Here is a 9,345-nt window from a genome sequence, read left to right on the forward strand (position 1 = left end):
GAAATAAAAAAAAAATTTGCATTGAAATTTAAACAAAGCAGTAAAATGCCTTCGATTGGATCAAAGGACTTTTGACATGAAAATTAAAGGTGCTGGAATGTAAATCTGACAAGGAAATTAAATGGTGCTTGAAAGATAAATTGGACGGGAAAAGTAAAGTTTTACAGAAATTGTAAATGGAAAAATAAAGACAAGTGGAAGGAACCCTATAGAAATTTCACTCGAAGCAGACTCAGAAAGTCGTTGAGATGTGAGTGTGCGTGAGTAATTTCTGAAGTAAAATTCCAACCCTTATTTCTTAAAACTTCCTAATCTTTATAACCCACATCTGTAACCGGCCCCTAATCACACGATATTGCCTTGCGTGCGGATTCTTAGGTAACCGTTCCTACTCTTCTGCCTATAGACGTTGCCCATAAATTCCTCATTCGGATAAAGCCTTCAACTTCTCAACTTAGCGTAACCGCTCGATTCTCTATTCGAGCAACTATTCGATTTCTTACTCAAATGCTTGCTCGACTATGCTAGGTCGATTCAATAAGGAATTCGAATCGAGTCTGTGTCGAGTAACTCTCGATTAATGCCTGCACGTGCGCCCTTTTCGACCTTTGTTCTCACCCTAACATCTCTTCAATATCTTGAACTAGCTTATCCTAGTCGAAGATATTTTCCGACTAACAAATTGTCCCCTAGGATTAATGTGTTTTCTTTCGAAATCACTTCTTGGAAAGTGAAACACTTAATCCTAATTCAAACATTAACCTCCTGAATCAGTAATAATTACCATTTAACTTTCCCATTAATACTGACCCGTTCGACATGTTTCCCGTGACTTGCGCTTTCTCTCTCCACCCCTTCGCCTTCTACGCAAAGTTACCTCCTTTCTCTTTGAACTCCATCTACGATTATGGCTACAGTGAAACTTCCTTTAAATTCGACACTTCCACCTTTGGTAGACTTTCTCGAACCTTTATTCTCTCGATTTCTCTCGCATCCATTTTTCTTACACAACCTCCATTCTCCAATCTTCATTCCTTTTTGCTCTGTGACGGCTGCTTCTTCATCTCATGCTGCTGCCCAAGACAATGGTAAAGGCCCCATGGTGGAACCACCAGCTCCTCCAGCTCTTCATGTGTTAAATCAAGTCAATGATGAAGTCATTGACGACCCACAGCTTCAAATCAATGATCCCAGAATCCTAATTCCTTTCACGATAGGTGGAGATGTCTATTGTTTCATTGGACCTATCGAAAACCTAGAAAGAGCAAACAAAAAACTGCCTTTCTTCCCTAGTGCTCAAGGGGAAGATTTGTTGATCAACCAAGATCTTGATATATCCCTCTTCATCAACCAGAAACCCTTTAGAAATAACCCAAAGATTAACCCTCGAGGGACTGACTTCACAGCCTGGTATGAACGCCTGGCTCCCACAAAAAGTGCTGCTTGAGGGGCTCTTGAGATCCAAGAACTTCTGAGACTCTCCCACTTCTCATCTTCAACTCTCCCTTGGATGATTGGAGCCGTAACCTTCTTTTGGAATAGGACTACCAACAATTTCCACCTTCCTTGTGGAATGATTGGTATGTCTCTTTTGGACGTAGCTGCTATTACAGGACTTCCAATCAGTCCTCCAGATTTCACTTCCGACATGCAACCCCGGCAACAATACAACATTGCCCGCATGACCTCTTATAGTGACTTCATTACTCACCACATGGGTGCAGAGAACTCTGCCATTACGGATGACGAACATGTAGCCTTTCTGTACTACTGACTAAATGCAATTATTTTTTGTTCCCGAAGTGTCTAGATGTCAAAGTTTTTTCTTCCTCTAGCTGCTCTGCTTCATGAAGGAAATAATCTCAATTTGGCCAAGCTTCTTCTATGGCATATTTTTGAAGAGCTTGGCCAGTTTGTAAATTGTCTTTGAAACAATTATTTAATCATCACAGGCGGCCCTCTCTGGCTTCTCCAACTATAGCTCAATGCCATTTTTGACAAATATATGATATAGCCTGAGGGTGGTGCTACTGATAAACAGCACATCGAAGGCCTCCGATTAGCTGATTTTAAGCCAAATTTTCCAGACACACAATCGGATGAAGACCAATTTTGGGCTATTTTCTCCCTCTTCCATACTTGTAAAGACTTTTACAATGAAAAGCTCAATTTTGCCCCTTTTTTACGTCAAAATTGTGGTCCTGCGTGGCTTGAGCGCTTACTGTTTCCAAATGATGCTGAAGAAAATGAACTTGCAAATCGAAGTTGTGCAAATTTGCTGGCTGTTCAAGTAATTCCCACAGGGCTACCCCAACACAAAAAAGAAAGGTTTAAAGTGACTATATACGCTCCTCATTTCACAACCAGACAATTGGGCTTCTCACAAGCTGTCCCAATTTCACTCCCTCAAAACAATAAGCCATTTTGCCATATCACTCTGACTTCACAAAGAGAACTTGATGCCTGCCTCTTGAAAAATCAACAACAGAGAATTTTTTAACTACCTCGTTTATGACCGAAGTTCATATATCACCAAATCTTGCTTCAAATGGTAGACTGTTTACTACTCTAGGTACAATCATGCCTTAGAAGAAATCAAGCATTTAGTTGTTTGAACAACCCCTGCTGCTGAGGGTTCTCCTAAAAGAACTCAAAAAAGAAAAGCTGACACCACAACCTCCGCTCGACAACCGCAACGAAAGAGTCGAAGGACTCCCACAAGAACTTTCAGAAGGGTAACTATTCTCTACCTATATACATGCACTTCGAATTGAAATATTTCAAAAATCACATTTACTGCATAACTCCTAATTTCGATCTTTCATCAGTTACAGTTGCAACCCTCGAGTGAGAGCTCTAATGAAAATGAGCAATCTATTCGGAACATCCTTGCTGCTTCCTCACAATCAGAGGATATAGCTAATTCGGATCCGGGTCCTCAATTAATTCGAAGGACAAGATCCATTCCGGTAACATTATATCATTTCTACAAATATTTCAGTTAAGTTAGAATAAATCTTAACTTATAACTGTGTACCTTGCATGTCAGCCTACTACTGCTGCTCAATCAATCACCTCACCACTGACACTTGATCAGCCACCTCAACAACAACAACAAGACATAAGACAATCCACATCTCACTCATCAATCCAGGTTACAGGATCTGTTCAGCCTCTCCAAATTGCGTTTCCACCTTCCACTGGGACACAAGTGGTTGATTTAACGACAGAGCATACCCAACACTCACTAATGCAAACTTTGAGTGCTGAACATACCTCTCTAATCATTCAGTCTGCACCTTCATCCGAATTTCAAGCGGCCCCCGATTTTGACTCCCCATCTCGAGTTGCTGAGACTACTGGGCCTGATTCGGATTCTCCATCGAGATTCCAAGAAACCTTTCCTTCTCCTCAAAGAGCCTCCAGTCCTCCCCCAACAAGCTGAATTTCAAACTCCCCCTGGTCAAGGATCTGGAAATTTAGGTGTTTCTACCGAACCTATAACCACCACCTTGACCAACCTGGTTTCCCTCATAAACCAAGCTATCGAAGAAGACAAAGTGCATGTTCCTACCCCTATACTCCTTGATCCTTCTACATCTGGTCCTACATTCGAGCTGAATGTTAACGCTCGAGAATAACTTCTATCACTCCTCAAACTCTTGGACCATTCACTTACTGACTGGATTAATGATGCAGCCCTCAATAGGCTTTTGTCCGATCTTTTAAACTCTGCTTTTGAACTTCCAGCTCCTACTCCACATTCCACCATAGTCCATCAATTCAAACAAATCGCCAACAACAGCGTAGCTACCTAGAACAAGCTTCAAGAAATCGAAAACGAAGAAGCTAAGATCAAAACTGTGATAGAAGGCCATACTGCAGCCCTTCAACCAATCAAAGCTTCCTGTGAAGAATTTGATTTGGGAATCTCTCAGGCTATTTCTGTTTTAGCTCATTATGATAGGGAAGAGATAAAACTTGAAGCAGAATTGGCCCAGATTAATGAAAATCTTGCCAAAATTTGCAAGAGAAGAGCTGATATAGCCACACCTTTGGCCACTGCCCAGCAAGAACAACAACAACTCATCCAAGAAATTGTTTCTATTGAGACCAAACAAGAATAATGTGGGAGACAACTTGAAAAGGTCCAATACGAAAAATTTAGGCATGCTGAGGCGCTTTCAGTTCTGAACAATGAAAGGGTAAAGCTACGCTCGGACTTAGCAAAACTCATGGCACCTCATATTTTTTCTCCTTAGACTTTGGTATTTGTAATGGTTTCCCTTTCTTTCGGACTTATGCATTTTGATTTTAATTCAACAAACAATGATATTGCTTTAAGTACTTACCATTAATCGAGTTGATTATATTTCCTGATAAAATATTCTTGATTTGATATGCATTCTCCAAATACAATCCTATCACTTGGAAAGAGCCTTCCCAAGTTTGGGACCATTTGCCAAGAATTCTTGATTTATTTTCCATTGGCAAAATAACTTTCAAAACCAGCTCACCTATACTAAAACACTTCTCCTTTATTCAACGATTGTAATTTCGAGCAAGACTTTCTTTTTGTCGAATCATATTCTCAAGTGCCAATCTTCATTCTGAATCTAATTCATTTAACTCATCAAACATTGCATTCCAGTAATCATCGACTGACAAATTGTTCTGCTTTGATACTCTCAAAGTATTCATATTAATTTCTAATGGAAGCACAGCATCATGACCATACACCAATTTATAAGGCGACGTACCTGTTGACCCTCTTGGTGAATTCCGATAAGCCCATAGTACTTGACTTAACGTTTCATGCCAAGTTTGAGGTCTATTTCCAATTTGTTTTTTAATCAAATCTATCAGAATTTTATTTGCTGCCTCAACTTGCCCATTAGCCTGTGCATAATAAGGGGTTGAGGTAACCATATTGATATTCCTCAATGCTGTAAAATTTTTAATTTGCTGACCAGTAAACATAGTCCCTTGATCAGTGCTCAATGTTTGAGGGATCCTAAATCAATGGATTATATGTTCCTCAATAAAGTCTATAATTTCATCTTGACCAACTTCTATTAGAGGAACTGCTTCAACCCACTTTGTGAAATAATCGATTGCAACCAAGATAAATTTATGATGTTTCGATGAAGGAGGGTGAATCAAACCAATTAGATCCAAAGCCCAACCTCTAAATGGTCATGGCTTTATGATCGAATGCAACTCAGATGCTGGGACCTATTGTATCGAATCATACTTTTGACACTCCTGACACGCCTTTGCATATTCGATACAATCTTTGATCATAGTCAGCCAATACACATGATTACGATATAACTCCCATTTCATCTTCTTCCCAGCTTGATGGGCACCACATATCTTTTTATGGACTTCACCCAAAGCAATATTTTTATCTTCTCGGCCTAAACTTCCATCGATTCCTTTCTTATACAACTCGTCAACCATTAAGACAAAATTTATTGCTCGCAATTTTACATTGCTATTGACTAGAATACTGGGATTCTTTAAATACTCAGCAATAGGCTTTCTCCAATCATCATCTTCCCATTCATCTATACACAAAGCCTCCCTTTCATCCGCAGGGACCAAAATTTGATGGATACTAGCTAATTTTCTCAAAGTTTCTGGGCCGACTTTATATCTCGAAGAAATTTGAGCTAACTCATTAGCAATCTCATTATAAATCCTTGGAATGTGAACCAAAAACACTTTTCAAAAGGAAGTTAACAATTCCCAAGCCGTTGTTAAATATTTTTGCAACTTCTCATTATTGCATTTAAACTCCTTCGATAACTGCTTTAAAACTAACTGAGAATCGCCTAGGATCTGGACTTCCAAAGCCTCTTTTTTATCAATATTTCAAGACCCAAAATTAAAGCTTCTTACTCTGCCATATTATTCGAGCAAGGATACTTCAGCTCGAATAGAAACTCTAATGGAACCCCTTCTGGTGAGATAATAAGAATTCTAACCCCTGCACCATCTTTGTGCTTTGATCCATTAAAATATAACTTCCAATAATCGACTTCAATGTCGATTACATTTGCCCCCTGGTCATTCAGATGATTCGAATTATCGACGAGAAAATCTGTAGTGACCTGACCTTTTACAACTTTGGCCGGAATATACTGTAAATCGAATTCTGTCAAAACTAGCATCCATTTCCCTAAACGACCTCGTAACATTGGGAAACTTAACATATATTTGATGAGATCGGTTTGTGCTACAAATTTTACCGATTTGGCAACCATATAACACTTTAACTTTATACAAGCATAGTACAGGGATAAACACAACTTCTCTATTGGAGAATACTGACGATTGGATTTTTGATGGTATAGAATTTCACAAATGAATTCTCGTTGCAAGTATAGTTTCTAAACCAATCAATAATCCTTTCATACAAAAATTTGTTTGTCACAAGTACAAACCCCTAAAATCTATAAACCGAAGTATTTAAACCTCGGGTCGTTCTCCCTAGGAATTACAATAAAGTGTCTTGTTATTGGTTTGAGTTGTTTTGGGATTTTGGATAAGAGACATGAAAGTAAATGGCAATGAAAATAAACTAACAACTATAAAAGGCTCTTGGTAAGGTATGAGAACTAGAAGTTCTATCCTAGTTATCCTTCTCAATTGTGATGAGGATTGTTCATTGCTACCACTTAGTTAACCCTTGCTAATAAAGGAAAGTCAAGTGGATGAATTGACTTGAGCCACAAGTCCTAGCCAACTCCCAAGGAAAGACTAGCTTTAAATCCTAATCCTAATTTTAGAGAGAAGTGAGAGCTTCTCTCTCTAAAACTAACTCTAACTCCTAAAACTAAGCTAATGATCAAAAGTATCTAAAGTCTCTTGATTTCCCTTCAATACTTGGGTTAAATAGCATCAGAAATGAGTTGGATTGGGCCCACAAGGCTTCTAAAATCGCTGGCCACGTTTTGCTTCAAGTGGACTAGGTGGCAGCAACGGCGCGTGCGCGTACTATGCGCGTGCGCGCCACCATACGTGTATCAACTATGGCAAATCTTATATCGTTTCGAAGCCCCGGATGTTAGCTTTCTAACCCAACTGAAACCGCATCATTTGGACCTCTGTAGCTCAAGTTATGGTCGTTTAAGTGCGAAGAGGTCGGCTTGACAGCTTTCCGGTTCTTTCATTTCTTCATGAGTTCTCCAACTTTACATGCTTTTTCTTCATTCCCTTGATCCAATCTTTGCCTCTTAAACCTTAAATCACTTAACAAACATATCAAGGCATCTAATGGAATCAAGGTGAATTAGATTTAGCTATTTTAAGGCCTAAAAAGCATGTTTTCACTCTTAAGCACAATTAAGGGAGAAGTTATAAAACCATGCTATTTCATTGGATAAATGTGGGTAAAAGGTTATAAAATCCCCTAAAATTGATACAAGATAAACCGTCAAATTGGGGTTTGTCAACCTCCCCACACTTAAACCTTAGCATGTCCTCATGCTAAACCAAGAATGAGATATGGGATATGACACTTATTCAAAGCAAAGAAACTATATGCATGCAACTAAATGCAAAATGATTCTACCTGCTTGGTTAAAAATAAATCATTCTCCAAGACATACATGCACAAGTAGGGCTTAAGATCATATAACGATTCATGAATCCTACCAATTGAAGTATAAATATGAAGTTCACATAGACTTGCAAGAAGAACGCTCATGAAAGCCGGGAATCAAGGATTTGAGCATCGAACCCTCACCGGGAGTGTTTGCACTCTAGCCGCTCGGTGTTTGGGGTTGATTCTCTCAATTCTCCCCTAATCATGCTTTCCAAAATTTGTTTTTCATCTAACAATCAACAGTTATTTCATGCATGCATACAATTATCATGAGGTCTTTTCTTTAGGTTGTAATGGGGCTAGGGTTAAGGTAGGATGCATATTTGGTCAAGTGAGCTTGAAATTTGAATCTTTGATAAGCTTAAACTTCCCACCTAACCTATGACATCTTATACAATTTCAAAGCTAACCTAACTACCCATTTCTCACTTTTTCACATACTCATGCAATTTCTTTTCATTTCACAACACTTATGCATTGATCTTTATTGAGCTTTGCTTTGTTTTGGGGCATTTTGTCCCCTTTTTATTTCTTTCTTTTTCTATATATTTTTTTCTTTTCCTTTTCCATATTATTTTTCTTTTCTTTTCTTTTGTTTTTCTCATTTTTTCTTTCTATATACAAAAACCTCAATGCATAAGGTTTTACATTTGATCAATACATGAGTATATACCCAATTCCCAATAATTTCAATAAAAATACAAAACTACCCTTTTATTCACCCAATGTCCCAAGGTTCCCATACTTGAATGATACTCACACACACTTGCCTAAGCTAATCAAAGATCCAAATTAAGGACATTTATTGTTTTTCGCTTTAAGGCTTGTAATGTGCTAAATTAAAGAACCAAGTGGGTTAATCGTAGGCTCAAATTGGCTAACAATGGAAGATAAAAGGTAAGGCTATTTGGATAAGTGAGCTAATAAAATGATGGCCTCAATCATATAAATGCATGAATACAAGGAATAATGGGACATATAGATTCAAACAAATCAAAGATCACATTTATAAAAAGAGAATAATGCACACAAGAAGGAAAATAAGTGGTTATAAGATGTAACCACATCATTAGGCTCAAATCTCACTTGCTTGTGTTCTTAGCTCAAGAACCATGTTCCAAAATACATTCTTTCAAGCAAGTTCAACAGAAATTTTTCTTTTTCAAATTGGTAGGTTGCCCTAAAATGGTTTCTTGGAAAGAAATCATCACTCTAACCAAGTAGTTGATGAGCGGATAATTTATACGCTTTTTGGCATTGTTTTTAGTATGTTTTTAGTATGATCTAGTTAGTTTTTAGTATATTTTTATTAGTTTTTAGTTAAAATTCACTTTTCTGGACTTTACTATGAGTTTGTGTGTTTTTCTGTGATTTCAGGTATTTTCTGGCTGAAATTGAGGGACCTGAGCAAAAATCTGATTCAGAGACTAAAAAGGACTGCAGATGCTGTTGGATTCTGACCTCCCTGCACTCGAAGTGGATTTTCTGGAGCTACAGAAGTCCAATTGGCGCGTTCTCAACGGCGTTGAAAAGTAGATATCCTGGACTTTCCAGCAATATATGATAGTCCATACTTTGCTCAAGATTTGATGGCCCAAACCGGCGTACAAAATCACCCTCAGAAATCCCAGCGTTAAACGCCGGAACTGGCACAAGAATGGGAGTTAAACGCCCAAACTGGCACCAAAGCTGACGTTTAACTCCAAGAGGAGTCTCTACACGAAAATGCTTCA

The sequence above is a fragment of the Arachis duranensis genome, chromosome 5 (genome assembly GCF_000817695.3).
Source record: "Arachis duranensis cultivar V14167 chromosome 5, aradu.V14167.gnm2.J7QH, whole genome shotgun sequence".
Taxonomy (NCBI): domain Eukaryota; kingdom Viridiplantae; phylum Streptophyta; class Magnoliopsida; order Fabales; family Fabaceae; genus Arachis; species Arachis duranensis.